We start from the raw sequence: 14,645 nt of genomic DNA, 5'->3' as shown, positions 1-14,645 counted from the left end.
TTGATTGTTGGGGATCAGACATGCCAGAGTAGCCAACTGACATAGCTGATTTCATATAGTATCATCACTTGGTTCAATCGGTTAAAGGACTAAACATCACAGTAATCTATTTGCTAGCAATATATATATCAAATGCTTTGCATGCCCACTCATTATGATGCACAAAATGTAGCCCATTTTTCTTTACATAAACTCGTTTCCATAAATCCCACAGAAAGGGGCTGAAGTACATTTCTGTCACAATTTACGCCACTTTTTGGTCATAAATTGTAATTAATTTGTTTGCTTTGCTTTTAAATGTTAAAAACTAGATAGTGCTATCTGGGCAATCTTAACACATTTTTTAATTAAAAAAATAACATTTTTGCACAGCTACGTGAACCCCCCCCCGACATTTCAAAGCTGTCAAACTGGACATTAAGTTTTTTTTATCAATGCTATACTTTATGTCATCTAATTTGAAACTGTTAAAATAGATTAGTTAGAGCTAAACTAGACAGTTATTAATACAATGACAGTATGTACACATGGATGTTTATAATTTATAAATTGTGAGAGAAACTGTTACTAGTAATGTCCTACCCACAAACATACTTTTATAAGTCTCTATAGGTTGCCATATTGCCTCGTTGTCAGCAGCATGACTATGAACATAATATGTCATTCCTCAAACCTGTGCATTGGGTATGAACATTATAAAGAGTAGTACAAAGTAACCAGTAAATTCATTCTTTGTTATGTAAAACGCAGCACTCCAACATGGAGGCTGTGAGAAAGACTGTGCTATGCTTTTCAGCTCACTATATGTAATTTGGGTCTTCAATAATGCCATCTACATGTACATGTAGCATTTTTGAAACTTAAAGGGAAGCTGACAGCTAAAACCTGTGCTGTGGCATTTCATAGAAAAGCATACTTTTAATAGCCAAAGGGGTGCAAGTCATGCTACTGACTAGTCATACAGGCGGATCCTGGAGGCTTCTCCCCATCAAAAGATTTTGCTCTTACTAAACGTTAGCTGCTCCCCTACAAATTGCATTTTTTTTAAACTCTGCATTACAGTTTTAGATCTATGAGCCTTTTTAATTAGTGATAATTTGTATTGCCTTTAACAAGGGGGCATGACTCAGTGTTCTCTGGAGTTGGGTCTTCACACTGCTCTGCATAATTATCCTGTCAGCAATGGCCCCTTGGTAAAGATCATAAAATTTAGCACTAAATAAAAAGGACCATATCTCTGCAAACATATGAAGGATTAAAAAATAGCGACAAAAAAAAAACAGGGAAAAAGTACAAATAAAATAAGAGCAAAAACTGGCCTCTTTAATTCTCTTTACTCCGCTTCTAAATATATGAAGTCAAGCTATCTAGTTCTATAAACCAAAAGAATATTTAAATTGACAAAAAAAGAGCAGCAAAAACAAACCCAGCGAGTTTAAGACCACGTTCAAATGTTACTCCAGTTTCCTCCCACACAAAAACATACAGGCACGTTATTATGCTTACTATGAAATTGACCTAATGCCTTGGGGTACGTTAAAAAGCTGAGTTTTTCTGCAGAGGTATTTAGAGATGGGTGAACCCAAACAGTAAAGTTCAGCTTCCATACCGAACACCTACTGTTCGGGCACAGACACTGAACAAGGACTTCACCAGAAAGTCTGTGTTACTGTCCCCCTGAACACCGTGCTTGCGCATGACAGAGCGGCAAACACTGCTTCTGATCGACTGCTTCTGGTCAGTCGTAGCTTCCATGCTGTCAAATGACAGCATGAGCCTGCAGCTGCAACCAGAAGTAAAAAATTAACCTCCAGTCCCTGGTGTCGGCTGATGGGACTACTGCTCCCATCAGCTTACGCCTGCTGCCGCTAATAACAGCGAGAGCAGGTGGCAGCTGAGGGGAGTATTCATCAGATGGCACCTGAGCTCTAAATAAATAATTAATCCCCTGTATTTTTGATAAACAGCCAGGCAAAATTGACAGCTGTAGGCTGCAACCCTCAACTGTCAGCTTTAGCAAGGCTGGTTATCGAGAATAGAGGGGTCCACACTCTGATTTTTTTATTATTTAAATAAATAATTTAAAAAATGGTCAGCTCTGCCCACTTGCCGTGTGGTGGTGTCAAGTGGGGTTCAAATTTGTGGGGTTAATGTCACCTTTGTATTTTCCAGTGACAATACTAATCCTATAGTTATATAGTAAATAAACACACAGCAAGTATAAAGTCATTTATTTGAAATTAAAACAAAACACACTTTTACTTTTTTCTTTAAAAATAAAGAGCTGGGCAAAGCTCCAGAATTGGTGCATCTAATAGATGCGCCTTTTCTGGGCTGCTGCGGTCTGCTATTTTTAGGCTGGGGGGGCAATATCCATGGCTCCTTGCCAGCCTGAGAATACCAGCCCCCAGCTGTCTGCTTTTGCTTGGTTGGTTGTCAAAAGTTGGGGGACCCTATCTATCTATCTATCTATATATATATATATATATATATATATATATATATATATATATAAGTGTTTTTAAGAATATTTCTTTTTAAAACGACAGAGAACTGCTGTATGTAAAAGCTCATGTTAAAATCTGCAGCACGGTGGCTCAGTGGTTAGCACTGCAGCCTTGCAGCGCTGGGGGCCTGGGTTTGAATCCCACCAAGGACAACATCTGCAAGGAGTTTGTATGTTCTCCCCGCGTTTGCGTGGGTTTCCTCTCACACTCCAAAGACATACTGATAGGGAATTTAGATTGTGAGCCCCATCAGGGACAGTGATGATAATGTGTGCAAACTGTAAAGCGCTGCGGAATATGTTAGCGCTATATAAAAATAAATATTATTATTAAATCGGATTGCATACGCATGTCATACGGATGTTCCATATAAATATCACACAGAAATCGCATGGCACTTGTCTGTTTTTTCAGTTCGAACCGCTTTTTTTTCTCGCATATGGGTATAGACCCTTACTCACAAACCAGTATTTCATCAGTATGTGCAATCCAAAATCAGGAGTGACTCTAAAACACACGTGTGAACCTTTCAATAATAATTTGTTACAAGTTGCTCACTACATTTTACAGCCTTTAAAGAGATGCCCTTTAATTTTTGGCATTAAATGGATTTTCGAATATACATATTCGGAATTAGCTGCAATAATTTAGGGACATTTTAAGAAAAGGAGGGGGGGGTTCTGACCAGATCTTTTCCTTAACCATAAAAAGTAAAAGCTAGTAAAGCCAGCACAGTTAATGATGTGACATACAGTTTCATCAGGTGCTGTATTATATCCTATCTTAACATGTCAAGCGAAATGCCATCAGCTTTTCAGAAGTGATTTCTGCCGAGAGACAAATAATCACTTGTCTGGGGAATATACTGTTCCATCAGAAACAGGAATGCGAATCTAAAAAGTTTATTTTCAAGTGAGAAAAATATTAGCATATTCAGTCATAGAAAATTATAAATATATTCAATAAATTATATCCTTCTCTAAAATCTGCATAAAGTTTCAAAAAATCTAATGAGGGAAAAAATATATTTTCCGACTCAAAAAAAAAAAAACTGTCACATTTCATTACAGTCTTTGTATATCACATCTAATGAGGTGCTGAATTATGATCTTAATGGTAAGTACTGCGATGAACCGTGAAAGTCAGCACAGCCGTATTACTTTTCCATGAAATTAGGGAATTAATTTTCCACTTAACTGCCACATATACAATGTATTACAGTATTTATATTATCCAGGGGCAGTATATGTCCACACTATACAAGCGTATGAATAGTATAGTATAATATGCCAACCCTACACAAGTGTATGTATAGTATATTAAGCCCACACTACATAAGTGTATGTATAGTATGGTATGCCCACCCTACACAAGTGTATGTATAGTATAGTATGCCCACACTACATAAGTGTATGTATAGGATAGTATGCCCACCCTACACAAGTGTATGTCTAGTATAGTATGCCCACACTACATAAGTGTATGTATAGTATAGAATTCCCACCCTACACAAATGTATGTATAGTATGCCCACCCTACACAAGTGTATGTATAGTATAGTATGCCCACACTACACAAGTGTATGTATAGTATAGTATGCCCACCCTACACAAGTGTTTATATAGTTTAGTATGCCAACCTTACACAAGTGTTTATATAGTTTAGTATGCCCACACTACACAAGTGAGTGTTTGTATAGTATTGTATGCCCACCCTACACAAGTGTTTGTAAAGAAAACACACGAAGGAGAGCCAGGGAATACGGATATCCCCCTGCCGTCACCAATCTGTGACGGAGCTTACACAGTTGCAGCTCCCTGGCACCCCCCTTACCCTGAGGTCAGTCAGGTAACTGCACCTAGGATATGCAGTCGCTGGAGAGGCAGCCCTGTCATGTACTGGTTAACGGGGTACTCTGCAGTGACGGCAGTATATATATAACCATTCTCAGGCTGGGAATATATATATAAACCTCCGGTCCGTTGCTGCCAGGATCCCCCAAAAACACCAGAACGGTATGCTGCTACCAATTCCTCGTTAGAGATATGCCCGGTCCATTAACAAGCTTATATCGGGTCAGAAACCAACCCCAGGTAGCGTATAAGTACAGTCATGGCCAAAAGTTTTGAGAATGACACAAATATTAATTTTTACAAAGTCTACTGCTTCATTTTTTCTAATGGCAATTTGCATATACTCCAGAATGTTATAAAAAGTGATCAGCTTAACAGCAATTACTTGCAAAGTCAATATTTGCCTAGAAAATGAACTTTATCCCCCAAAACACATTTCAACATCATTGCAGCCCTGCCTTAAAAGGACCAGCTAACATCGTTTCAGTGATTGCTCCATTAACACAGGTGTGGGTGTTGATGAGGACAGGGCTGGAGATCAATCTGTCATGATTAAGTAAGAATGACACCACTGGACACTTTAAAAGGAGGCTGGTGCTTGGCATCTTTGTTTCTCTTCTGTTAACCATGGTTATCGCTAAAGAAACACGTGCAGTCATCATTGCACTGCACAAAAATGGCCTAACAGGGAAGAGTATCGCAGCTAGAAAGATTGCACCTCAGTCAATCTATCGCATCATCAAGAACTTCAAGGAGAGAGGTTCCCTTGTTGCCAAAAAGGCTCCAGGGCGCCCAAGAAAGACCAGCAAGCGCCAGGACCGTCTCTTAAAAGTGTTTCAGCTGTGGGATCGGGCTACCAGCAGTGCAGAGCTTGCTCAGGAATGGCAGCAGGCAGGTGTGAGTGCATCTGCACGCATTGTGAGGCGGAGACTCTTGGAGCAAGGCCTGGTCTCAAGGAGGGCAGCAAAGAAGCCACTTCTCTCCAGGAAAAACATCATGGACAGACTGATATTCTGCAAGAGGTACAGGGAGTGGACTGCTGAGGACTGGGGTAAAGTAATTTTCTCTGATGAATCCCCTTTTCGATTGTTTGGGACATCTGGAAAACGGCTTATTCGGAGAAGACCAGGTGAGCGCTACCACCAGTCTTGTCTCATGCCAACTGTCAAGCATCCTGAAACAATTCATGTGTGGGGTTGCTTCTCAGCCAAGGGAACGGGCTCTCTCTCAGTCTTGCCTAAAAACACAGCCATGAATAAAGAATGGTACCAGAATGTCCTCCAAGAGCAACTTCTCCCAACCGTCCAAGAGCAGCTTGGCGATCAACAATGCCTTTTTCAACATGATGGAGCACCTTGTCATAAAACAAAGGTGATAACTAAATGGCTCAGGGAACAAAACATAGAGATTTTGGGACCATTGCCTGGAAACTCCCCAGATCTTAATACCATTAAGAACTTGTGGTCAATCAAGAGATGGGTGGACAAACAAAAACCTTCAAATTCAGACAAAATAAAAGCATTGATTTTGCAAGAATGGACTGCTATCAGTCAGGATTTGATCCAGAAGTTGATTGAGAGCATGCCAGGGAGAATTGCTGAGGTCCTGAAGAAGAAGGGTCAACACTGCAAATATTGACTTGCTGCATTAACTCATTCTAACTGTCAATATAACCTTTTGCTACTCATAATATGATTGCAATTATATTTCTGTATGTGATAAAAACATCAGCAGATCATGTGAAAATATAATATTTGTGTCATTCTCAAAACTTTTGGCCATGACTGTACTAGCCGGACTCACAGACATGCGAAATCGGTTTTCGAGATAAAAGAGCAGCCCAAAATTAATTGGTATTTTAATTGCCGAAAGGCACACTAGATAATACACATATATACAGAGTAATATACAGATATTACAGACAGAAGTACAGATAAAAGTAGGGTACAGATTGAGGATAGCAGTTATCTGTATGTGTCACGTTACCGTTCCTTATAACTTGTGGATAGAGGGAAGCTCTCGTGTATACAGGTACCTTCTTAGTTTCTGTTCCATCTCAACAAGTAACGTGACACGGCTCCCATGGCAGAACAATGACAAAGGCTAAAGGTGTGTAGCTAGCTTTTAACTCCTAACTCGTCCCCTCACATATTTGCCACCGCCACTCTGGGTTGGACTGAATTCTCTTCCCTTGACCACTTAGCTGAAATAATTCCAAATATCTAGGATGGGTCATAACTATCTAGGGGGGGTCCAAACAGGACGACTAAAGTTTCAACGGGTTCGTTGGGGCTGAAACGATATGGTGAGTCCAAACTTGGGTCGGCTTAGAGGTTCTGGAGAGCCAATCTCGATAGCTTGGTATATGGGACAGCTAGAGAAATGTGAGACACTGGGGTGTGTGCGGGGGGCCCCCAGGGTTCTGGTTGTATATTGGACTTTATCCTGAGATGCACAGTACTCGCATACTTTATCTCTGGGTGTCGGTGCCCAAGTGTCTATGCTTTCATGGTACTCTCAAAAAGATGGCCACACATTGGACCTCATCTTCACCTGCCTCTGCTCCCTATCCAACCTTTCTAACTCACCTCTCCCTCTTTCTGACCACAACCTACTTACTTTCTCTTCCTTCTCCACTCCTTGACCACAATTCCTACTCCACAAACTTGCACACCCTCGCAGAAATCTTAAACACCTTGATCTACACTCACTGTCTGAATCCCTTCTCCCTCTTACAGACATAAGTTCCCTACACAATGTGAATACCGCTGAGCTCTATACAACACCACAATAGCTGTAACTCTGGAATCAGTTGACCGTCTCACACATACCAAAGCTCGCAAAATCAACAGACAGCCCTGGCACACCAGCCTGAACAAAGAACTGAGACGGGCTACCAGAGTTGCTGAGCGGAGATGGAAAAGATCCTACTCCAATGAGCACTTCATCACATTCAAACGGTCCCTCACTACTTTCAAGGCCACATTCGCTGCAGCAAAACAAACCTACTTCTCATCTCTCATATCCTCCATGTCTCACAACCCTAAACAGTTATTCAACACTTTCAATTCTCTCCTCCGTCCCCCAGCACCCCATCTCTCTCCACTCATCTCAGCTGAAGACTGTGCCTCATTTTTCAAGCAGAAGATTAATAACATCAGAGAAAATTTGGCCTACAACCCCCAGAGCCCTTCCTCCTAACTGCTCAACCCTCCTCCTCCAAAACCAACTTCTCCTCCCTTACAGAAGATCGACCCTCCACTTTTCTCTCAAGATCACATCGCATCACCTGTGCACTTGACCCGATCCATCTCACTTCATCCCAAACCTCACCAGTCTTCATCCCAACCTTAACCCATCTCTTCAACCTATCACTAACAACTGGTGTTTTCCCCTCAAGCTTTAAACATGCCTCAATCACACCTATTCTCAAAAAGCCCTCTCTTGACACATCCTCTGCATCTAGCTATCACCCCATATAACTTCTCCCCTATGCCTCAAAACTACTAGAACAACACATCCATCTTGAACTGTCCTCCCACCTCTCTTATTGCTCCCTCTTCAACCACTTACAATCTGGCTTCCAGCAGCATCACTCCACTGAAACTGCCCTAACTAAAGTCATCAATGACCTACTGTATTAACTGCCAAAGCCAAGGGACACTACTCTGTCCTCCTCCTCTTGGATCTGTCCTCTGCCTTTGACACAGTGGACCATTCCGTAATACTATAGACCCTCTCATCTCTTGGCATCACTGACTCGGCCCTATCTTGGATCTCGTCATACCTAACAGACCGGACATTCAGCATCTCCCACTTGCACACTACCTCCTCACCTCGCCTATCTGTCGGAGTCTTGCAAGGTTCAGTCTAGGGCCCCTGCTTCTCACCATTTACACCTTCGGCCTCGGACAGCTCATTGAATCTCACGGCTTTCAATATCACCTCTATGCTGATGACGCACAGATCTACATGTCTGGACCAGATATCACCTCCCTAATAACCAAAATCCCACAATGTCTGTCTGCTATTTCATCCTTCTTCTCCGCTAGATTTCTAAAACTTAATATGGACAAAACAGAATTCATCCTCTTTCCCCCATCTCACTCGACCCCCCCCCAATGGACCTATCCATTAAAGTAAAAGGCTGGTCACTCTCACCAGTCCACAAGCTTGACACTGATCTCTCCTTCAAACCACATATCCAAGCCCTTTCCACTTCCTGAGTACTTCAATTCAACAATATTTCCCGGATCCGTAAATTCCTCAACCAAGAATCTGCAAAAACCCTAGTCCATGCCCTCATCATCTCTCGTCTTTACTACTGTAACCTCCTGGTCTGTGGACTCCCCTTTAACACTCTTGCATCCCTCCAATCTATTCTAAACTTCTGTTGTCCGACTAATGCACCTGTCCACCCGCTATTCCCCGGCTTCTCCCCTCTGTAAATCCCTGCATTGGCTCCTCATTACCCAAAGACTCCAGTTCAAAACCCTAACCATGGCATACAAAGCCATCCACAATCTGTGTCCTCCATTTATCTGTGACCTCGTCTCCTGGTACTTACCTGCACGTAACCTCCAATCCTCACAAGATCTCCTTCTCTACTCCCCTCTTATCTCCTCTTCCCACACTCACATACAATACAAGACTTCTTCCATGCATCACCCCTACTCTGGAACTCTCTACCACAACATATCAGACTCTCACCTACCATGAAAACCTTCAAAATGAACCTGAACACCTACCTCTTCCGACAAGCCTACAACCTGCAGTAGACCAAACCACTGCATGACCTCTCCTACTGCATCCCTTGTAGATTGTGAGCCCTCGCGGGCAGGGTCCTCCCTCCTCCTGTACCAGTCGTGACTTGTAGTGTTTAAAATTACTGTACTTATTTGTATTATGTATACCCCTCCTCACATGTAAAGCGCCATGGAATAAATGGCGCTATAATAAATAATATTAATAATAATAATAGTATAGTATGCCCGCCCCACACAAGTGTTTCCATAGTATTGTATAGTATGCCCACCCTACACAAGTGTTTGTATAGTATAGTGTGCCCACCCTACACAAGTGTTTGCATAGTATATTATGCCAACCCTACACAAGTGTTTGTATAGTATAGTATGCCCAACCTACACAAGTGTTTGTATAGGATAGTATGCCCACCCTACCCAAGTGTTTGTATAGTATAGTATGGCCACCCTACACAAGTGTTTGTATAGTATAGTATGCCCACCCCACACAAGCGTTTGTATAGTATAGTGTGCCCACCCTACACAAGTGTATGTATATTATAGTATGCCCATCCTACACAGGTGTTTGTATAGTATAGTATGCACACCCTACACAAGTGTTTGCATAGTATAGTATAGTATGCACACCCTACACAAGTGTTTGTATAGTATAGCATAGTATGCACACCCTACACAAGTGTTTGTATAGTATAGTATAGTATGCACACCCTACACAAATGTTTGTATAGTATGGACACCCTACACAAGTGTTTGTATAGTATGGACACCCTACACAAGTGTTTGCATAGTATAGTATGCCCACCGTACACAAATGCTTATATAATGGGTATAGTTACTGTTATTTGAAATGTGATAAAAGATAAATGGAAATGCAGTTTCCTTAGAAAAAATATCTATTAATACAGTTCCTTTTTTTTTTTATAAATATCACATATAATTCAGTAAAACTACATAGCGCTCCTGTACCAGTCGTGACTTGTATTGATTAAGATTATTGTACTTGCTTTTATTATGTATACCCCTCCTCACATGGAATAAGGCACTATAATAATAAATAATAATAAAAATAATAATAATAATAATAATAATAATAATAACTGTAGCTGACAGTCTTCCATATTGGAGCGGCTCACAAATACCTTGCTCCATCAAGGAGCAGCACATCAGGTAAGCACAGAAAATGAATGACTTTTCTACATAGCTGTAATTGTGACTAACATTTTCTCAACAGATTGTACTTGGCTAAATAACGGATAAAACAAATTCCAAAACAGATCTTTCAAGATCTACTCATGATTTTGGCAAAATACTAGGGGCCCTGATGTTATAGGAGGGAACGTGAGGACGCTTTAACCATCCAAAGGCCAAAAATTGGAGGTCTCTGATTCTGAGGTTCTGTACAACTGTAAATTTTAAATGCGAAAAGGAGATGACTCCAGCGAGCCAAGTTTGAAGTACATAAAAAATCTTTTTCTTTATTTCAAACGTAGATTAAAAATATTTATCCATAGCAGCATATTATAAATATAGGCAGAGATAGGAAAAATTACTGCTGTAAAGCGCACGGAAAGACGCGTTTCGGCTAAAACTTTATCATTTATGGCAATGATAAAGGTTTAGCCGAAACGCGTCTTTCCGTGCGCTTTACAGCAGAAATTTTTCCTATCTCTGCCTATATTTATAATATGCTGCTATGGATAAATATTTTTAATCTACGTTTGAAATAAAGAAAAAGATTTTTTATGTACTTCAAACTTGGCTCACTGGATTCATCTCCTTTTCGCATTTATTGTTGGCAAGAGCTCCTGTCATTTATCCGTTGCTGAGAGCCTATACAGTATAGCAGCTTATCTTTTGAACCAACCGGGTAAGCTGGCATTTTTTCTTTTTTATTGTAAATTTTAAAAGTACACAACTACTGTACTAAAAACATGAGTATTATTTTGGAGCAGAATTATATTTTTTAAAAGGGTTTTATTATTATGGTATTATAATTTGTCAGTATATTTACTTTGTACTTTCTTCACTTTGGGCACACCAAATGTTCTACTGTACAATTTGGTAAAATATACTCAAAATTGCAGAAAAATATAAACCACCACTCCACAACAAAAAGAGCTGATATCACTTATTTTTAAACTTCCTTCCCCAACTACTCTTGGAAGGTCATATGTTAAACTTAATAAGTTGTTGATATACGGCAGAATTGTATAGAATATACACTCACTGGCCACTTTATTAGGTACACCATGCTAGTAAGGGGTTGGACCCCCTTTTGCCTTCAGAACTGCCTCAATTCTTCGTGGCAGAGATTCAACAAGGTGCTGGAAGCATTCCTCAGAGATTTTGGACCATATTGACATGATGGCATCACACAGTTGGCGCAGATTTGTCGGCTGCACATCCCTGATGCGAATCTCCCGTTCCACCACATCCCAAAGATGCTCTATTGGATTGAGATCTGGTGACTGAGGAGGCCATTTGAGTACAGTAAACTCATTGTCATGTTCAAGAAACCAATCTGAGATGATTCGAGCTTTATGACATGGCGCATTATCCTGCTGAAAGTAGCCATCAGATGTTGGGTACATTGTGGTCATAAAGGGATGGACATGGTCAGCAACAATACTCAGGTAGGCTGTGGCGTTGCAACGATGCTCAATTGGTACCAAGGGGCCCAAAGAGTGCCCAGAAAAAATTCCCCACACCATGACATCACCACCACCAGCCTGAACCGTTGATACAAGGCAGGATGGATCCATGCTTTCATGTTGTTTACGCCAAATTCTGACCCTACCATCCGAATGTCGCAGCAGAAATCGAGACTCATCAGACCAGGCAACGTTTTTCCAATCTTCTACTGTCCAATTTCGATGAGCTTGTGCAAATTGTAGCCTCAGTTTCCTGTTCTTAGCTGAGAGGAGTGGTACCCAGTGTGGTCTTCTGCTGCTGTAGCCCATCTGCCTCAAAGTTCGACGCACTGTGCGTTCAGAGATGCTCTTCTGCCTACCTTGGTTGTAACGGGTGGCAATTTGAGTCACTGTTGCCTTTCTATCAGCTCGAACCAGTCTGCCCATTCTCCTCTGACCTCTGGCATCAACATGGCATTTCCGGCCACAGAACTGCCGCTCACTGGATTTTTTTTCTTTTTCGGACCATTCTCTGTAAACCCTAGAGATGGTTGTGCGTGAAAATCCCAGTAGATCAGCAGTTTCTGAAATTCTCAGACCAGCCCTTCTGGCACCAACAATCATGTCACGTTCAAAGGCACTCAAATCACCTTTCTTCCCCATACTGATGCTCGGTTTGAACTGCAGGAGATTGTCTTGACCATGTCTACATGCCTAAATGCACTGAGTTGCCGCCATGTGATTGGCTGATTAGAAATTAAGTCTTAACACACAGTTGGACAGGTGTACCTAATAAAGTGGCCAGTGAGTGTATTAATATCAGCCATGCATAGGAAAATCCAGGAAATTTTATAAAGAGGTATTTGAACTGGAAATATGATATTAGGTTGGTGAAAGACAGAGGTGATTATGTACCCTGGCAACATAGCTGTAACAGAGTGAAGTTTAACCCCTTCCCATATGCGCCATACATATACTGCTCTCAAACACAAACAGCAGTATATGTATGGCGGAACGATCGGACGGCCTCACGCTGAGCGCCACGGCAATTGGGTACAGGTGTCAGCTCTGTGTGTAAGCTGACACCGTGCAGCAATGCCCATGATCGGTGCCAGCATCGATTGCGAGCATTTAACGCCTCTGATGCCGCTGTCAGTTGGGACAGCAGCATAGAGGAGCATCATGCATGGAATCAGTTCCCTGCGGGCTTCCATCAAGACGTTGTACATCACGTTGTTCTGTTAGTCTTTATGGAGACCCCCGGCCTCAAGATGGGGTCCTTCGAGGTCCTGCAGGGAAGGTGGCTTGTGAGCGCCTGCTGAGAAAGGCGCCAGCACGCCTCCTTCCTTGCCTGTCAGATTCTGCTCTGCTGTGTAGATGCATTGCAGAGTATCAGAACCGCGATCTGGTGATATACAGTGATGTCCCAGGATGGGAAAATGTAAAAAAAAAAAAAAATTAAAAAGTGTAAAAATATATTTTTTTTAAATCCCCAAATAAAAAACAAACAAATATTTATCCAATAAATACATTTATTTATGTAAAAAAAACCCTAAAACAGGAAAAGTACACATATTTGGTATCGCCACGTCCGTAACGACCCGCTCTATAAAACTGTTCCACTAGTTAACCCCTTCAGTGAACAACGTAAAAAAGGCAAAAAACAATGCTTTATCATCATACTGCTGAACAAAAAGTGCAATAAAACGCAACCAAAAAGATAAATGTAAATAAAAATGGTACTGCTGAAAATGTCCTGCACAAAATAAGCCAGTCTGCAGCGCCATCAGCAGAGAAATAAAAAAGTTATAGCTCTCAGAATAAAGCGATGCAAAAATAATAATTTTTTTCTATAAAATAGATTCTATTGTGTAAAAGCGCCAAAACATAAAAAAACTACGGTATATAAATTCGGTATCACTGTAATCATACTGACAAGAAGAATAAAGCTGCCTTACCAATTTTAGCACACGTGGAACGGCATAAATAAAAAAGCCAAAAAGCAATTCCTGAATTGCTGGTTTTTGTTTATTCTGTCTCCCAAAAATCGGAATAGAAAGCGATCAAAAAATGTCATGTTCCTTGAAAATGGTACCAATAAAAACGTCAGTTCGTCCCACAAAAAACAAGCCATAACATGATTCTGTCAGCGAAATATGGAAAAATTATAGCTTTCAAAATATGGTGACGCAAAAACTAGTTTTCGCAATAAAAAGCATCTTTTAGTGTGTGACAGCAGCCAAACATAAAAACCTGATATATATCTGGTATCGCTGTGATAGCACCGACCCAAAGAATAAAGTCACCTAATCACTTATACCGCATGGGGAACGGCGTAAAAAAAAACCCAATTCTTCATATGCTGTTCATTTTTTCATTCTGCCTCCCAAAAGATCCCAGTAAGGCTCGGCGCACATTTATCCTGCGCTCTACGCATGTATAGTATAGAAGGTGTCACGCAGCCAAAGATGAAGCAGATTTAAGCAAATTTCAGTTTGGTGGAGGAAGGTTTTTATGGCTGTGATATGCAAGTTTTAATCTACTGCTTGTGAGAAAACTATATACTGTATACTCATGTATAAGCCGACCCGAGTATAAGCCTAGGGTAGAAAATGCAGTAGCTACTGGTAAATTTCAAAAATAAGAATAGATACCAATAAAACTAAAATTAATTGAGACATCAGTAGGTTAAATGTTTTTGAATATCTATATTGAATCAGGAGCCCCTGTGACGAGCGTCAGCTTACGCTGAGTCGTTTTCCTTTTGAATGAGTGGACCCTCTGGGCCGTGGCACCCATCCACCTAGGGCGAGCTTACCTAGTGAGAATCCACCCCCTATACAGGGAGTGTCAGGGGCAAGACCAAGGGGGTGAGCCACCACAGCAGCTGGA

General features: G+C 41.1%; 1 protein-coding gene across 1 annotated transcript in view; it reads right to left on the bottom strand.

Annotated features, from left to right (window-relative positions):
- Positions 1–14,645, bottom strand: part of GUCY1A1 (guanylate cyclase 1 soluble subunit alpha 1) — a 108,191-nt gene that overhangs the window by 25,997 nt on the left and 67,549 nt on the right. The window lies entirely within an intron of this gene.

The sequence above is a fragment of the Dendrobates tinctorius genome, unplaced genomic scaffold (assembly GCF_039654945.1).
Source record: "Dendrobates tinctorius isolate UK_male_01 unplaced genomic scaffold, ASM3965494v1 ptg000008l, whole genome shotgun sequence".
Lineage (NCBI taxonomy): Eukaryota > Metazoa > Chordata > Amphibia > Anura > Dendrobatidae > Dendrobates > Dendrobates tinctorius.
This window is presented reverse-complemented; position numbering and strand designations above follow the sequence as displayed.